We start from the raw sequence: 19,943 nt of genomic DNA, 5'->3' as shown, positions 1-19,943 counted from the left end.
TTCTATTATAACACAAACACAAAGTTTTAATATAATAAATACATAACTTTTAGGTTTCTCTCTCTAGCTATGCTCTCGGCGTAGGTTAAGCTAACCTGCACCGACCTTGGCAGCCATGGCTAAGAAGAGAGGTAGGCCATTCAAAAACCCACCGCTTGTTACAATTGGAAGCTCTGTAAGTGCTACAGTCATCGCTGATACTATAGAATGCGGCAATACTCAACAAATTTCAACTCCAACTGGGCCACCTTTCACGACCAAATCTCTAGAAGGGGGGAATGTTAGTGCTCATACAGGTTTGTTGAAAAAGCTGGAACTAAGTGCTAATCCTTCAGTTACCCAAGGAAACTCAAGTAACTCTAGGGAGAAGACGATCAATAGAGAGACCAATACATGCACTGACCCAATTGAGATTAATCAGCCTCGAACTGAATCAATTGCAGAGGAGAAACTTAGTTCGTCTTGGGTGAAACTCTTTGCGGGGAATAGATCTGCCGAAAATGGTATGACCTTATCATATATTGCTCCTGAAGTAATGGATGGTCAATTTGTGGTGAATTTAGACAAAGAAGAGGTAGAAAATGAGACGGAAAAATGGAAGAAGGCTCTAATTGTTTATGTAATTGGAGAAACACCAGATTACAATCAGATGTATCGTTATATTTTCCAATACTGGAATAACGTAGCTGAACTAGATTTGTACTTGCATGAAGATGGTTATTACATCGTCAAATTCCTCAACCTAGATGATCTAAGGGAAATTCTGTACGGAGGGCCTTATACCATTAATAGCAAGCCTGTGATTCTCAAGCAATGGTCGCCGGATTTTGACTTCAATGCTGAATTCCTAACAGAGATTCCACTATGGGTGAAATTCCCTAAGCTTCCGATGAACTGCTGGGGAATAAACTCATTGAGTAGGATGGTCAGTACTCTAGGTAATCCCCTGTTTGCTGATCAATGTACCACCAAACAAACTAGAGTATCATATGCTAGAATATTGATTGAGGTAAATGTGACAAAGAAGCTTCCTACTGAAATAACTGTTAAAGATCCGTCTGGTAGGCACTTTCAACAACCCATTGAGTTTGAATGGAAACCAGAATTTTGCTCTGAATGCTTGAGGATTGGTCATGATTGTGTGAAGCAGAAACAACTAGGGAATCCAGTGCAACATCAGAAGTACAAAAGATCAAGAGTAGTTCCAATGTGGGTTCCTAAACAACGACAGAAGGACCCTGTAATGAGTGAACAAAATGAAGATTCAGGCAACCAAAACAAAGGAAAGGCTGTGATTCAATCAAATACTGAAGGAGGCTGGATACAGGTTAAAGCAAAAGGATCAAGTTCAGGTGTAAAAGCAGCAGTACCACAACATTACCAAGCCCCTGTGGACATTATAACAACAAATGGATTCCAAGGGTTGACTGAAGAGGAACAGAGAAATATCAAAGCTAATCCTCCAGATTTAGGAGGAAATAAGCTTAATCCTCCAGATTTAGGAGGAAATAAGCTTACTCAATGACCTGGCTTTTCTGGAATATTAGGGGAATAAATAAGAGGTACAAGCAGAAGGAACTAATGCAGTATCTCATAAGCAATTATATAAAGTTAGCTACTATCATAGAAACAAGAGTTAAACAAAATAAGGCATTGCATGTTGCTAGTAGAGTTACTCCTAACTGGGAAAGAATATCAAACTATAAGGAAGCAAGGAATGGCAGAATATGGATCACATGGGATCCCAAATGGTATGACATACAGCTAGTTCAAGAAGATGCACAATTCATACACTGTCAGGTCAATGGACTGCAGAATGGAATCAAATGCCTACTTACAGCCATCTATGGGTATAGCACAATCGAACAGAGGAAAGATCTTTGGGATGGGATTCAAAGGATTGCTCCTAGGAGTAATGAACCTTGGCTATTGTGTGGGGACTTCAATGCTGTTCTATACCCACAAGACAGACAAGGTTCACCTATTACTATGGCAGAGTTGCAGGATTTCTCAAATTGCTGCAATAGTCTCCAGTTGAATGAAATACCTTGGAGAGGAGAATACTATACCTGGACAAATAAACAATAAGGTGCAGATAGAATTCGTAGTAGAATTGACAGAGCTATAGCAAATGATGAATGGATGGTGCAATATGGACATTTGACAGCAGAATTTGGAGAGCCACTTATTTCTGATCATGTACCCATAATGATACCTCTCAGAGCCACAAATAAGAACATGAAAATTCCCTTTAGATTCTTCAATGTTTGGACTGAACATAGAAGTTTTAAACAGATAGTTGTTGATGGGTGGAAAAGAAGTGAGACAGCAGTGTTCAAGAAACTTAACAATGAAGAGTTTAAAGGGATTACTGAGAAAATTACAAAGGCCAGAATGGAGTTGATAGATCCTCAAAAACAAATGCAACATGGATACTCTGACACTTTGGCAGAACAAGAAAAACTATGCTTAAAACAATTGGAGAAATGGTCTATGATTGAAGGAAGTGTGGTGCAGCAAAAATCCAGAGCTACATGGATCAAATTAGGGGATGCAAATACAAGATACTTTTTAGCTGTGATGAAAGAAAAACAACACCAGAAACAGATCCTGGAGATCACTTCACTGTCAGGTTTGAAACTGAAAGACCCTACAGCAATCAAGGAGGAGTTCACAGACTTCTACAAAGCATTGATGGGATCAGCTGCAATTTCTCTACCTGGAGTTAATATGAGGGTGATGAAAAGGGGACCCCAACTGTCCCACTTCCAGCAAGTTGAGTTATATGCCAATGTTACTGATGCTAAAATCTCTGAAGCGATCACAAGGCTCCAGGGATAGATGGGTTCAATGCCACCTTCTTCAAAAAAGCTTGGCCAATTATTAAACCTGAGGTATGTGCTGCTGTTAGAGAGTTCTTTGACTCTGGAACCGTGTTTAAAGCTATTAATTGCACCACTCTAACCCTCATTCCAAAGATTGCAAATCCTAACACTGTGAAGGACTATCGACCCATTGCTTGTTGCACAATGATGTACAAGTTGATTGCAAAAATCCTTGCTGGGAGAATGCAAAAAGTCATGAGCTGTATCATCTCAGAAGCCCAGTCAGGTTTTATTCCAGGTAGAAGGATTGTGGACAATATTATACTTGCACATGAGCTGGTCAAATCATATGGCAGAAAGCACATCTCTCCTAGGTGTATGATCAAAGTTGATTTGCAAAAGGCCTACGACTCTGTTGAATGGGTGTACCTAGAACATGTGCTTGAAGGTTTGAATTTCCCAGGAAAGTTTATCAAGTGGCTAATGGCTTGTGTGAAAACAGTCAACTACACCATCCTCTTGAATGGAGAATCCCTAGAAACCATTTAAACTGCTGCTAAAAGGACTTAGGCAAAGAAGCCCAATCTCCCCTNTAGCGATTGAGAACTGATTGCAATAGGCAGTTCTTAAAGAGGTTAATTATTCTAGTTTTCATCATGCTTTTATAGATATGCCGTTTACTAACCCTAATTTAAAGTAAGGAAAAATAATTTGTATTAGGAAAAATTAACTCAATATGGAAAGATTTAATAATAAAATTTTAGTTGTTTTTAAAGTCTTAATATTGTTAAATTACTATTTTGTTCAATATAAAATATAATTTCAAAGGGTAAAAAAGGCGAACGACATTTCGCTAAAGGCCTTCGTGCTTTTAATATAATATAGATATAGATAGATTAACTATTTTGACTTATAATACTTTTATGCAGTTTTTAAATATGTAAATTTTATTTTAAAAAATTTATTTTTGGATTCACACTAAAAATTTATCAATTTATTCTTCGTATTCCAATAAAGTTCAAACAAATTGAAACATTGGGAATAAGACATATGTACAGAAAAATTTAAACTATTTGCATAAAGTAAGATCAAAATTTATTCTCACTCATGACTTTAGAATTTTGAATTTGTCATAGTTGAAAGTAAGAAGTGATACATAACCAAAGATCAAAATAGGGGTGAATATCGGACCGTTCGATTTGATTTTGTATGTTATCGGTTTGTTATATTAGTTATCAATTTGTAAACTTATTAAATCGATAATCAAACCAATAAGATATTAGTTATGTTATGTAGAGGAAGAGCCAAACCCAAAAATAAAGAAGATAAAGAATACCAAACTTGACAGACCTATTCTCCCTAAACTGTATTCTCTCTCTAGCTATGCTCTCGGCGTAGGTTAAGCTAACCTGCACCGACCTTGGCAGCCATGGCTAAGAAGAGAGGTAGGCCATTCAAAAACCCACCGCTTGTTACAATTGGAAGCTCTGTAAGTGCTACAGTCATCGCTGATACTATAGAATGCGGCAATACTCAACAAATTACAACTCCAACTGGGCCACCTTTCATGACCAAATCTCTAGAAGGGGGGAATGTTAGTGCTCATACAGGTTTGTTGAAAAAGCTGGAACTAAGTGCTAATCCTTCAATTACTCAAGGAAACTCAAGTAACTCTGGGGAGAAGATGATCAATAGAGAGACCAATGCATGCACTGACCCAATTGAGATTAATCAGCCTCGAACTGAATCAATTGCAGAGGAGAAACTTAGTTCGTCTTGGGTGAAACTCTTTGCGGGGAATAGATCTGCCGAAAATGGTATGACCTTATCATATATTGCTCCTGAAGTAGTGGATGGTCAATTTGTGGTGAATTTAGATAAAGAGGAGGTAGAAAATGAGACAGAAAAATGGAAGAAGGCTCTAATTGTTTATGTAATTGGAGAAACACCAGGTTACAATCAGATGTATCGTTATATTTCCCAATACTGGAATAACGTAGCTGAACCAGATCTGTACTTGCATGAAGATGGTTATTACATCGTCAAATTCCTCAACCTAGATGATCTAAGGGAAATTCTTTATGGAGGGTCTTATACCATTAATAGCAAGTATGTGATTCTCAAGCAATGGTCGCCGGATTTTGACTTCAATGCTGAATTCCTAACAGAGATTCCACTATGGGTGAAACTTCCCTAAGCTTCCGATGNCCAATATTGCCCAAAATTACCTGGAGATCTCTAATGTGTAACAATGCTGCCAGACCTAAGGCTATAATCACAATGTGGCTCCAATGTCAAGGAAGATTACTTACTGTAGACAGGCTTAAGAAATGGGGCCTCAAAGTAAATGACTTATGTGTGCATGCCATACGAACTTGGAGACAAGGATCACTGTTTGCTGAATGTGACATGCTAAAAGGCTAGTGGTACAGATTGAAACAATGGGCACAGATACAGAACAATGATGGTGCAACATGGGAGATACAACTACAAGTCATCTGTCAACAAACAGGAGGCAAATCAGCTGCTACAAAGCTTCTCAAGATGTTGTATGCTGAATATACTCATGCACTGTGGAAAGAAAGGAACCAGAGAATATTTCAACAAACATTCAGAGATCACACAAGCTTGGCAAGAGAGATAGTCTGCATATGTAACTTTAGGGCCACAGGGAATGTAAAGACACTGATACAAAAGTTGTATTTCTAGCATAGATCAATGATAGTAGCTCAGTACATGCTAAGATAGAATAGTCTTTCCCTTTGTAGTTTTTCATGAGAACTTCAGCTAGCTGGGAGTAGCTAAACTCTGCTATGTAATGTCTTCACTTTTGGTGATTAATAAAAATTTTAATTACCAAAAAAAAAGAATACCAAACTTTAACATGGAAAACCTTTCAAATCAAAGGTAAAAAATACGGGATCACAAAGATCCAAAAAGCTCCACTATATCAATAAGAGGGTTACAGAAGTTCTCCAAATTGGCTACACAACATGTGCAAAACACGGAGCAACAAGAGCAACGTCAAATCAATTGAAGAAAGAGGAGAAGCCACAAAACTAGAGCTGCTGTTTAGGGCTCGAAATCAGATGCTATGGGCCTCCAAATTCGATCTTCACTGTTCAAAGCAAAGACCAAGATGTTACGAACATTTTAAAATTTCAGCCCGATCCAACGAATAACGAATCGGATAACGTGATTTGAAGTTGGCTGATCCGAATAAAAATCTGCAGCAAAACAAATACTTTTCTTCTCTCTTTTCTCTTGATGAAAGCTCTTTCAAAAAACCACTCTTATGTGCTGAAGTCTTTCAAAGACTTATACCAATGAGCATAAAACAATTCTCCAAGGTTGTCCTAGTTATAGATAATGAGTGGTGATTTCTCCTAAAGCCAAAACCAACTCTAAATAGGAATAAAACCGAATCCAATTTCGAATAGGAATGGAAACTAAAAGAGAATAGGATTAGGCCTTTGGCTGGACAACATGGACATGGGCCCAACAAACTCCCTCTCCAGCCAATGGGACAAATATGTCTTCAAGTAGAGGAACTATCTACAGGCTTCATGCCTGTAATTTTCTGCAAAATTTATGTTTATCTGCAACCACCGCTTTTGTCAACATATCCGAATGATTTTCATCAGTGTGTATCTTCTCAACCTCAAATAATTTTTCTTCCATGGTCATTCTTATCTAATGATACTTTCTATTTATATGTTTGGTCTTAGAATGAAAAGTGGAGTGCCTGGTGAGACAAATAGCACTCTGATTATCACAAAATAAGATGTACCTTGGTTGCTCAAAGACAAGATCATTAATAAACTCCTTCATCTATAATAGTTCTTTGGCACCTTCTGTGACAGCAATATATTCGGCTTCTGTGGTGGATAGAGCTATGCACTTCTGTAGTCTAGATTGCCAAGAAACAGCTTCCTACAAAAGTGATCCAATAACCGGAAGTGGATGTTGAATTATCAAGATTGCCCCCTAAATTAGAGTCTGTGTAATAAACAATTTCACGCTTGCCATTACCAATGCACAACTTCAAATCTGCAGTACCGTTCAAATACCTTAATATCCATTTTACTGCATCCAAATGTTCTTTTCCAGTATTAGAATGGAATCTACTAAAAGTACCGACTGCATGTACAATATCGGGTCTAATACAAACCATAGCATACATCAAGCTACCAACGGCAGAAGTGTAAGGAATACGAGACTCTCCTTATTCTCTTCATCAGTAGATGGACTCTGACTAACACTCAGTTTGAAGTGTTTAGCAAAAGAATTACTAACGACTTTTGCATATGTCATATTGAACCTCTTGAGTATTGCTTTTGGGACAAAAATAACTCATTTCTATCTCTGTGTCGGTGGATTTGAATGCCCAAGATTTTCTTTGTTGGCTCCAAGTCCTTCATCGTAAATGATTTGCTCAACTGCTTCTTAAGGACTGCAATTCTGGATTTGTTCTTGCCAACAATAAGCATATCATCCACATAAATCAATAAGATAATAAAATCATCATCAGAGAACTTCTGGAAAAAGTACATAGTGATCTGAAGAAGTTTTCTTGTACCATTGTTTTTCTATGACAGATTCAAACTTCAAATACCACTGCCATGGAGCTTGTTTCAATCCATACAAGCTCTTTTTCAATTTGCAGACATAGTTTTCTTTTCCCTTAATTACAAAACCCTCAGGCTGCTCCATATAAATCTCCTCATCCAAATCACCATGAAGAAAATCAGTCTTGACATCCATATGCTCAACCTCTAAATCTAGACTTGCTGCTAAGCCTAGAACCACACGAATAGAAGACATCTTCACAACAGGGGAGAAAATTTCATCAAAGTCAACCCCCTTCTTCTGGACAAAACCTTTAACAACTAACCTCTCCTTGTACCCGGGCGCAGAGGTATGATTATCTTGCTTTACTCTCCATATCCATTTGTTTGATAAAGCTTTCCTACCTTCCGGTAATTTCACTAACTCATATGTGCCATTCTCATGAAGTGACTTCATCTCATCTTCCATGGCTTCTATCCACTGATCTTTGTGAGTATCTTGCATGGCTTCATCATAATTCTCAGGTTCTCCCATGTCAGTCAAAAGTACATACTCATCAGGAGGATAGCGCATGGATTTTTGCTTTTCCCTTGCTGATCTTCTAAGAGAGGTTTCAGGTGCATTCAAATTAGTTACCTGAGCAGGAATTGGTTGTTGATCAGCTACAACTTCATTAACTGGAGCATCCATAACATCTACACCATGATGATCATTTTGATCTTGATCTCTATCCTTATTATTGTCTCGGGTTCCTTCATGTGCAATAGGTGCCTTGGCAATAGAAACTGGATCAATATCAACTGAGCTCTCATTACTCTGAGAATCTATCTTCTCAGGTTTGCCAATATCTTCAATAGTCTGGTCTTCAAAGAATATTGCATCACGACTTTTAATAAGTTTATTGTCAACACGATCATAAAAACGATACCCAAACTTATCTTGACCATAACCGACAAAAATGTATTGCTTAGTTTTGACATCTAGTTTCGATCTCTCTTCTTTAGTAACACGCACACAAGCTTTACACCCAAAAACTCTCAAGTGATCATAAGAAACATCTATGGCAAACCAAACTCTGTCTGGGACATCACCATCCAAAGCAACAACAGGAGACAAATTGATAATATAGGCAACAGTGTTAAGTGCTTCCGCCCAAAATATATTTGGAAGTTTTGCCTCTGAAAGCAAGCATCTAACTCTCTACACTAGAGTTCTATTCATCCTCTCTTCCAAACCATTCAATTGAGGCGTCTTGGGCAGAGTTTTCTGATGAAGAATTCCTTGTTCCTTGCAATAGTTATCAAAGGGACCACAAATATTCACCACCATTTTGAAAAAGTCAACAAAAGTCAACACCCGGGCCCGCTTGGTTCAATCCCGAAATTTGGACCAAAACCCGATTACCCATTTACCTCCGAGCCAGGATATATAATTAGTTTTGGAATCCGACCTCAATTTGAGGTCTAAATCCCTAGTTTCTACCAAAAAATCTCCAATTCCACTATGAAAATCTTAGATTCTAGGTTGGAATCTTGTAAAATAAAGTGAAAGATTGAAAGAAATAAGTTAAGAATCACTTGCCTATGATTTGGGGAAGAAATGGTCTTTGGAAAATCGCCTCTTGTGTTTTGGGTTTTGAAATTTTGGAGAATGAATGAAAAATCCCGTCTAAGTCCCTTTTACACAGCTGCAGATGTCGCATTTGCGACCTGAGCTTCGTAATTGCGAAGCTCGCAAATACGAGAAAACCACCGCATTTGCGAGGTCTCTCACACTCCTGCTTCCTTCGCAAAAGCGAAGAAATGCTCGCAATTGCGAGCTGAGCTGATCGCAAATGCGATTAAATGGTCGCAAATGCGAAGTCAACCTCCCCCCTGTCCCCATCGCAAATGCGAAGGTTTGTTCACATTCGCGAACTTAGGTTGGCCCAGCTTCTCTTTGCATTTGCGATGAGAAGCTCGCAAATGCATGCAAAGAGGAGCTCGCTAATGCGACCTCAACAGTAGTCGCAAATGCGAAGCTTGACCTCGCATTTGCGAGGTCTGAGGCCTGCAACAAAGCTGAAGAACACCAGCAATTTTTCTAAGTTTCAAATCACTCTATAGCCCATCCGAAACTCACCCGAGCCCTCGGAGCTCTAAACCAAACATGCACACAAGTCTAAAAATGTCATACGAACTTGCTCGTGCGATCAAATCGCCAAAATAACACCTAGAACTACGAATTTAGCACCAAATCACATGAAATTCTTAAGAACACTTTGAAATTCCTATTTTCAAAACCGGACATCCGAATCACGTCAAATCAGTTCCGTTTCTCACCAAATTTCACAGATAAGGTATAAATATTATTTTGGACCTGTATCGGGCTTCGGAACTGTCAAAACACGAGTTCGGGTCCGTTTACTCAAAATATTGACCAAAGTCAACTAAATCAACTTTTAAAGGTAAAAATTATTATTTTTGTCAATTTTCAACATAAAAGCTTTTCGGAACCACGCCCGGACTGCGCACGCAAATCGATGAGGAATAAAATGAGGTTTTGAAGGCCTTGGAACACGGAATCGAGTTATAAAATATAAGATGACCTTTTGGTTCATCACAAAAAGATTCTCAATGGACTTGAAATGGAATCGACAATTCTAAGACCAGAAATAAAGTTCTTCAACCATAACGCATGTGATGTAGCTTCATAGCATGCTATAAATTCAGCTTTCATAGTGGATGTTGCAACAATCGTCTGCTTGACACTTCTCCAAGATACAACACCTCCAGCAAGAGAAAAATGTATCCTGAAGTAGATTTACCAGTGTCTTTGCATCCACCCAAATCAGAGTCTGAATATCCAATCACCTCCAATGAGTCAGAGTATTTGTTTGTGAGCTTAAAATCCTTGGTTCCTTGCAAATATCTCAAAACCCTTTTACCACCTTTCCAATGGTGAAGACCAGGGTTACTTTGATATCTGCCAAGCATTCTACTGTAAAAGCAATATTAGGTTTAGTACAAACATGTGCATACATAAAGCTCCCAACAAGCGAAGCGTAGGGAATGTCTTTCATTTGCTCCTTTTCCTATGCATTTTAAGGACATTAATTCAATGAGAATTTGTCACCTTTAATTATGGGTGCTGCTATAGGTGAACAATTCTTTATCCCGAATCTTTCCAGATTTTTTTTAATATAGGCCTTTTGAGACAGTCCAAGTAATCTTTGGGATCTATCTCTGTGAATCTCTATGCCAATGACATAAAAGGCTTCACCCATATCCTTCATCTCAAAATTCTGGGTAAGGAACCGTTTAGTGTCCTGTAAAAATCCCAAATCACTACTTGCAAGCAAAATGTCATCCACATATAGGACTAGAAAAATATATTTTCTCCCACTCATCTTATGGTATATACACTGATCAATGATGTTGTCCGTAAATCCAAATGAAGAAACAACATTATAAAATTTAATATACCATTGGCGGGAAGCCTGCTTTAGCCCATAAATGGATTTATTCAACTTGCAAACAAGGTAACTTTTGTCCTTATCACAAAATCCTTCAGGCTGATGTATGTATACCTTCTCTTCAAGATCTCCATTCAGGAAAGGTGTTTTCATATCCATTTGATGTAACTCTAAATCAAAATGAGCTACTCATTCCATGATTATTCTCAATGAATCCTTCTTTGATACTGGAGAGAAGGTTTCATGGTAATCGTTGCCTTGCCTTTCAGTAAAACTCTTGGCTACAAGTCTGGCTTTATATCGTTCGATATTACCAAATGAGTCTATTTTAGTTTTAAAGACCCACTTGAAAACTATAGTAGAGGATCCCTTTGGTAATTCGACGAGATCCCAGACTTTATTTTAGCCATAGATTCTAACTCGTCTTTCATGGCATCATACCACAGTGTGGATTTTTCTCCACTCATGGCATGTGAAAACGAGCATGGATCATCTTTTAGTCCAATATCATAATCAGATTCTTGGAGATATACAACATAGTCTCTAGAAATTGCTGATTTTCGAACTCTTGACGATTTTCTCAGTCCAGTGGTTCAGGCACTTCTTCAGTGGGTTCAGGTAAAGCGGGTTTATCTTCTTGTGGCTCCTCAAGTAGTGGTGGCTCTTGAACTTATTGTTGTTCAAATAATTCATGAGAATTTTTCTGAGCAATATTTAAGTTCCCAATAAATAAAGGTACCACAAGTGGTTCCCTTATTTCTTCCAATTCGACCCTTTGAGTCAAACCACTCCCACTTTCTTCATGCTCCTCAAGAAATTTAGCATTTCTAGACTCAACAATTTAGGAGAATGAGAAGGACAATAAAACCTAAATCCCTTAGAGTTAAGCGCATAGGCTATAAAATAACCGCTTATTATTCTTTTATCCAACTTCTTTAGTTGTGAGTTATAAACCCTCACTTCAGTTGGACATCCCCAAATATGTAAATATTCAAACTAGGTTTTCATCCTTTCCATAACTCAAAAGGTCTCTTGGGGACAGCCTTGGATGAAACCCTATTTAAAATATACACAGAGGTTTTTAAGGCTTCACTCCATAAGGATAAATGTTAATTTGATCTGCTAATCATGCTTCTTACCATGTCCATTAATGTCCGATTCCTTCTTTCTGCCACACAATTTTGTTGTGGTGTTCTTGGCATGGTATATTGAGCAATTATACCTTCACTTTCAAGGAACTCAGCAAATGGATCCTTAACTTGTCCCTTATCTGTGTACCTACCATAATATTCTCCACCCCTATCAGTTCTTACAATTTTAATCTGAGCACCAGTTTGTTTCTCTACTTCTATTTTGTAAACTTTAAAAGCATCAAGTGCTTCTGATTTGTTAAACAGAAAATAGAGATACATATATCTTGAGTAGTCATCAATAAATGGGATAAAATATCTCTCCCCATTCAAGGAAGGGGTAGGAAAAGATCCACATATGTCTGTATGTATGATCTCAAGCAGTTGAGAACTCCTTTTGGCACCTTTAGTTGATTTGTTGGTCTGCTTACCCTTTATGCAGTCCACACAAGTCGCAAAGTCATAAAAATCAAGAGCTTTTAGAACTCCATCATTAACCAACCTTTAAACTCTATCAATAGAGATGTGCCCCAATCTCTTGTGCCAAAGACTTGATGAGTTCTCATTGATAATACATCGCTTAGTTCCAATTTCTTTGTCATGCAAAGTTAAAAAATTGCATTCAAATGTGGGGTCTAGCTCAAGTTTATATAAATCTCCATTCAAATTTCTAAAAGGAATAACTTTATTATCTTTCTAAAGTTTCACAGAAGGATAATGAAAATTCAAATCATATCCACTAATAGATAGTCTTGAAAGAGAAATTGAATTTCTAGAATATTCTGGAACATAATTCTAAATCTAAATGGAAACCATCTTTCAAGATGAGCTTATAAGTCCCCACGCTTTCCACACGTGAATGCGTCCTATTGCCAGAATAGACGTATTGTTCACTTACTATCGGCTTCCTCTGAGTTAGAAAGCCCTGCATGATTTTGGCAGTGTAAATTGTAGCACCACCATGTATTATTAGAAACTTCAGTAAAATTAGATTCATAACATACAAAGGTAAAATTACCTTTCTTCTCAAGCCATTTCTTGTTTTCAGGCAATCCTTCTTCCAGTGTCCCTTCTTCTTATAGAAACGGCAAACATCTTTGTCAAAGGTGATTTTCTTCTTCGTGGGAACACTTTTGTCCTTCTTTGCATTTCTCTTACCATGAGTCACCATATTAGCACTTTCAGGTGTCTCATGCTTCAACCTCTCTTCTTCTTGAACACACATGGTCAAAGTTTATTAATTGATCATTTATTCTTATGTGTGTTGTAAGAAATCTTAAATAGACCATATTCTGCAGGAAGTGAGTTGAGAATGCAATACTGGCAATCGAAATTGCAGAACTTCAGCGAACTCAACAAACGGAAAAAATCACACTTGATATTTTGTTTATTTGAAAAAATTATGCAACAATATAGAAAAGAGGGGAGAATGTTTTCAAATTTTCACACTTTTCAACTTGTTGCAAATATTAGAGAGCTAATCTTCCATCGAATAGATTTTGAGTTATATGGGGTCCTGCGGTTAATTATTAGATTGAAATTCTAGTGACTTGCACTGTGTTGATTCAACCAGAAATACATAGAAATATGGTCACCTAGGTGCAAAAATGACTAGGGTGGTGGGCTAGACCGGCGTTAATATAAACTTCCTTCTCAATTAAATATATATTGTAATTGCTAGTCAAGGTAATAATTGGTTGTTCAACAACAAAAGTAGATAATATAAATATAGATTTTACATCATTTGCAATAAGTTATAAGATGAAAAATCCAACATATCTGCTCGTTGGTTGTTGTGGAATGTGAACAAACAAGTTTCTTTTTTGTCATAATTAATTTACATCATGGACTAGGATTTTAGCCAGTGTTAATGTTTAAGGTATAGGTTAATGAGTGCTTCACGGTGTCTAAATGAAATGATGTCTGGTATTCCTCTGTCTCTTATAATGGCCTATTGGCCTCCTCACTGCAAGTTGCAACTTTAAGAATTTAAAAAAAAAAATATTGTATACATTTCACAAAATTATTTACAATACCGATCTAAATTAGTGGATACATAGTCCGAGGATATACAGTAAATAATCAATGCTATTACTGATGAATTTCTACAAATTTGATCTTTGATCATCTATCCACTTTGGCCCTAATATCAAGTCTAGCACTATAATAACATGTCTGATTTTCATTCGCTTCAAAATTCTGTTATGTTTCAATGACAGCAACTGAGTAGTAATGACTTTTGAAATTGGTGCTAATGTCCTATGAACTGTCTCAAAAGTCCATTGGTAGTAGGAATGGTAGTTATAATTCACCATTGCTTGTAATTACCAAAGTACTTATCTTGTATAATTAAATCCAATAACTGTTTGTAAACTATTGATTGGTTCATGTGCTAACATACAAAAGTAATTTATTCTCCTATAATCGTTTCTTACAACAGGGCACCAAATCCTGTTCAATGTTTTGACGAGTACAATAAGTATGGAGACACACTTGTGCTAACTTCACGTCACTGGATATGCCTAGTTTTTGGTGGTGAAGCTTCGTTTCCTTTTCTCCTTCTAGTAAATCAAGTCACGTATTGTTCGCCTTGGTTCAACAAATATTAAAAATTTGTACTTTAAATATGCCATCATCCAATTCAAAAAATGCATGTACCATAATAACAATACCAATAATAATAGAATTATTAACTTGAAAATATTGACGATGCTATCAATAAAAATAAATTAAACCCCTTTAGGAAATGCATATATAGTGCCAATCTCTGTTTTGAAAGGTAAAATTGGGATTTGCCCTGGGGCGGAGCACTCGTAAATGTTCCTGGGCTTATGTGTGGGGCTTAGTTCCGTGAGACTTACGCCTCGACCGCCGGGCTTACGCCTCGGACACGTAAAAATAGCACGGTATAGCCAGTTTTGGGACTGGTCAATCAAAAATAGCTAGCGTTTACCAAGTCAATAAAAAATAGCCACTATTTTGCTGCAATAGAGACCGGTCCAGCATAATATACTGGAGTTCGGTGCACTTGTGTATGAACTCCAGCATATTATGCTGGACCGGTATACTTTGCTGGCTCCAGTATAATATACTGGAGACTGGAGCACCGGTGCTCCAAAGTTCAGTATATTATACTGGACCAATATACTTGCTGGAATTCAAGCATAATATACTGGAGTATTTTTCGGGTTTTGAACAGTGTTTTCGCTCAGATTTATCTTTATATAAAAAGTGGCTAAATTTCGATTACTTTTGAAATTGGGCTATTTTTCAACGACCAGTTGTAAATCTGGCTATTTTTAAAATTTACCTCTCGGACACACCCAACGCCCAGCTTACTGGGCTCGCCTAATAGAACTTTATGCAATTGTGTGTAACTAACACTGTAAATTCTCAAATTTTCTTAATAAGTTGTTGACTATTCAGAATTACTTTTTTCTTAATCATAAATCATTAAGTTGAGAGTATTTTATGTCATAATTAAGATAAAAGTTATTGCATGTTATTCACGAAGACTGCTATGATAGTAAATTTTAAATAAATCTTTCATTTAAAAGTATTTATTTACTAACTTTTATTATGTCTTTATTATATAATAGTCCATAATTTTTTTTTATAATTTTTTTTCTAAATATTTTTTTTTTACGTTTATGAGGTATAATACTTATTAATTTAATAGCTCAGTATTAGATAGTAACAATTTACAAATAATTAGTTATCATGGTATAGTATGGTGAATTATGTGTCACCTTATTAACTTGTTGAAACTTACAAATAAATGATGCTAGAGAATCATATTTAAATTGTGAATTATACTTTTTATATAAATTCTCTTTCAAATAGAAAGCATATTAAATAAAAAGAGTATTTTAAAAAAATATCAAATTATAATATCAAAATTCTTTCAAGATTCATTACTCCTTAAGAGATACATATAAGGTTTTGCATCGAATACATTACTTTTGATGTTTGAGTTGTAACGACGTTGCAGCTAATTTGCATATTATGATATATGTCATACTTTTCGTATTATTCATAGTTGAATTATAATTTATAAATATTTTAAATATATTATTTGTTATAATTTTTTGATTTTAATGTAAGTTTTATAATTATTGTTTATTTTATACTATCTTAAAATTCTTGAAATTAGTAAAATTTAAAGATTCGTGAAACTTACGCCCCATGTCTCAGGGTTTATGCCTCGCCTCATCAAAGGTAAAACGTCTCGCCTCACGCCCCGCCATTTAAAACATTGGTGCCAAAAAACTAGGCTAATCCTGAAGTCAAATTGCTGTAGGGTAGACAAAAGAATTGAGAAACACAACAGCAGGTGTCCACCTTACTGTTGATGACGCCAAAACGGCATTAAAATTCAAGATACAAATACAAAGTAATCGATTAGTACATATGGAAAAGACAATCAACCACATTTTATGCTAATAATGTTTTGACATATTAGACGACCAATTCCACCATAAATGTTACAACTACTGTGCCCTGTGCATGTATGTTGAAGGGCTGAAGATGTTTCTTCATTTTTCTTTTTCATTAAAGACTAAGGGGCTAACCTATTTATACAGTCCTCTTACAATTTATTTATACAGAGAGAGGAAAATCCATGTAAGCAACAATAGCGATATGGAGTGTCACATCTTGACTGAACTACTCTTTATCCTAAATTACTTATTATGTGTTCCTTAAAAACCTCTTTTGTTTAACGTTTTATTAATTGAAAAATTAAGAAAATATTTTGAGAAAGAGCAATAAATGACTTCTTATTTTCCACAACAACCAAAAAAAAGACCTCTTATTTTCTAAAAAATCAATAATTTGAAATAATTAAGTTTGCCAAAATGATTAATAGACTGAATAATCCGCTTTAAAGCCCATTACTATTATGGAAGAAGGGTCACTGGACTTGTTTAACGTGTTAAATATCCTCATTATTGGGATCAAACACTCTAAAACGGATTGGTCCAAAATCCATGCACTTCATTCTTAAACAACGTTCCTTAGCCCTGATAAAACAGTGGGCTCTATAAGATATTTTCACCGGCCCGTCTTTAATTATTAAAGGAATTTTTACCTCCTACGGCAGAGGTTAACACCTTATTTATTTTAAATAAATACCATTTGAATAAATTATATTTTATAGATACCTTTTAAGGTTTATAGCAAAATATTTAATTTTGGTTACCTCCTAGCCCTAAGCCACTAAATACGCTAATCAGTTACAATATTTTCTTTCTCTCTCTACTTTGATACATCCTATTCTCTTCCCCCATCCCATTAAGATTTCCGATTTTCATCCTCTTCTCTGTCTAGCCAACGATTCTTTCCTTTTCATAAAACAACCAAATTCCTTACGAAATATTCGAAGACCAAGAGGAGTAAACGAAGCTGTTCAACTGAAGTTGTTCAAGCCCCAGTTGGTTATCTTTCTCCGTTGATTTGGGAATACAGAAGTGAGGCAAGGCAAGGAAAACCCTACATCTGAACTTGAATTAGAATTGAAAGGCTTAAGGCTAGGGCACAAATGAGTAGAAATTGAGAGGAAAAGAGGGAATCTAGGGAAAAAGGGACCTTTTCTTTTTTGGGTTCTTGATTTGGTTCTACTTATCCTCCAGCTCGACGAGACGACATTAGAGTTGTTCTTGAACAAAGACGGTGGAGTTTGGGGCTGAGCAACTTGAATTTTCTGTTAATATATTTCAATGTATTTCAATGTATCTCGCTGTATTTCCATGTATTTCACTGTATTCATTGTCTTTTTTTCATTGTATTTGTATCCCGCTGTATTCTATGTGTTTTATTATATTCACTATCTCGCTATATGCCATGAATGTATTCATAATTTTTTTAATTAATATAATTTATGTATTCAGATGTATTATATAATTTCTTTGAAGATTGCTATGTTTTTGGGGTATTTTTCGGTTGAGAATCTTTTTTATAACTGAAAATACAAATTTTGTGTGTTATAATTGAGTTTGTTGAGTTATATTAGGAGTCTATTATGTTAATTGATTCACTTTCTGTTTTAAAAACAGGGTAATCCCCTATTTCACGCCGTGAATACAGTCGAATACAATAAATCGTCCAGCTGTAATCCCATGTTTCACTCCATGAATACAGTCGAATACACTCGAATACAACAACTTATTAGCTGGACTTCTCTGATTCGCACCTATTTTTGCTACTGTATTCATGAATACAATAGCTTAAATACATCAAATACATCTTATAACCACAAAAAAGGTATTTATAATCCGTAATATAGCAAATGGTATCTATAGATGGCTAATTACTACTAAAAGATAGTGCTTTATGAAAATTTCTCATTATTAAATAGGAAATTACACGGCTGAGCACTTTTTAAAAAATATCTAAGAATATCACTATTTATTTCATAATATGCCACATTTTTTTTACACTAATAGTATATTGCAAAGATTATGCACATAATTAATGACCAGACAAAATGCACAAATCATGAGCTATTTGTCCTCTCACTCCCTCTCTTCTCTTATTTCAAGACAAAAAAAAGTCAGATTGTCCTCTATGTATATCCAAATAATATTATATTATACACCAATAATATTTCATTATATATATTTCATAATTACTAGTCTTGTATGGTGTGTATATATATATATATATATATATATATTGAATTAACTCTATATTGAAATACTGAACACATTATCTATCTATACTATATTAAAAGCACGAAGGCCCTTAGCGAAATGTCATTCGTCTTTTTTACCCTTTAAAAATTAATTTCACATTGGACAAAGTTGTAATTGTATTTTAATTATTTTCCTAATATGTACGACTTTAAAATCAACTAAATTGTTGTGTATTAAATCCTTCCTTATTTGAACTATGCAAAAATTCCTAATATTTAGGAATTTAAAATTAATTAAGATTTTACTTCTATAACTTTTTCCTTATTTAAATTATATGACTGTCATGATTCTAAGTTTTTAAAATATCAGGAACAATAATGAATGCTTTTCTTCAAAACATTTGTCTTAGAATTAAACACTCGAGAATTGTGAAGTATATTTTTAAGAATATCTTGTATTATTTTTTTAATATTTAGATATTAGTTTTTAATTAACTTTAAGAAATGTTGTCCATCAAGTATAAAATTAATCTTGGAAAGAATTACTCCAGCAAATATGAAATTAATTGTGATAGCTTTATTAACATTCGTGTATTACTATATGTTATAATCTTTTATAAACTTTATTTTAGATGTATTAAATTATATTTTATAACTTTTTGTAGTGCGGGCAATTATTTTAGACATATAAATTTTAATATGGTCTAATTGTCACCTTTTATAGGCATCACGTACCACTTGTCACATTTTGCGAGCAAATAATTAAAAAATTGAAATGACTTGATATAATCGATGAGCATGTCTAAAGAATATTTTCAATTCTATGCCACTAAATTTTATTAAAACTAAAATTTAAGGAGCCTAGCAGGTGAACAAAAGAAAAGGAAATAATATTCATCAAACATGCCTTGTATCATTAGAAGCATAAAAATAAAATAAATAGAGTAGAGAAGGGAAAATTAAACTTTAAGAGGGAGATAAAAGTACTAAATAATAAGAGAGAAGAAAATTCTATCATAATCTATTCACTATTCGAACAACTTTAACAAATCCAAAAAAGCATAGTTTAGAACACTTTGCTAAGGATAATCATACATACTATATGGTATATATAATACTTAATACTTGGAGTTGTATTTTTTACTCCAACAATATCTATAAAGAGATATTAGGTCAGATACAAGACATAACATATCATATTATCATTATAAAAATATATATAAATGCAAAAGTTATATAATTAACCTACTTAAATTTTTAATCTTTGCAAGATCAGAAGATACCCAATAACTCTGCATTCAACTATTTTGCCAATGTAGCATTTATATTTCAAT

Source organism: Nicotiana attenuata, unplaced genomic scaffold, assembly GCF_001879085.1.
Source record: "Nicotiana attenuata strain UT unplaced genomic scaffold, NIATTr2, whole genome shotgun sequence".
In the NCBI taxonomy this organism is placed as follows: Eukaryota; Viridiplantae; Streptophyta; class Magnoliopsida; order Solanales; family Solanaceae; genus Nicotiana; species Nicotiana attenuata.
This window is presented reverse-complemented; position numbering follows the sequence as displayed.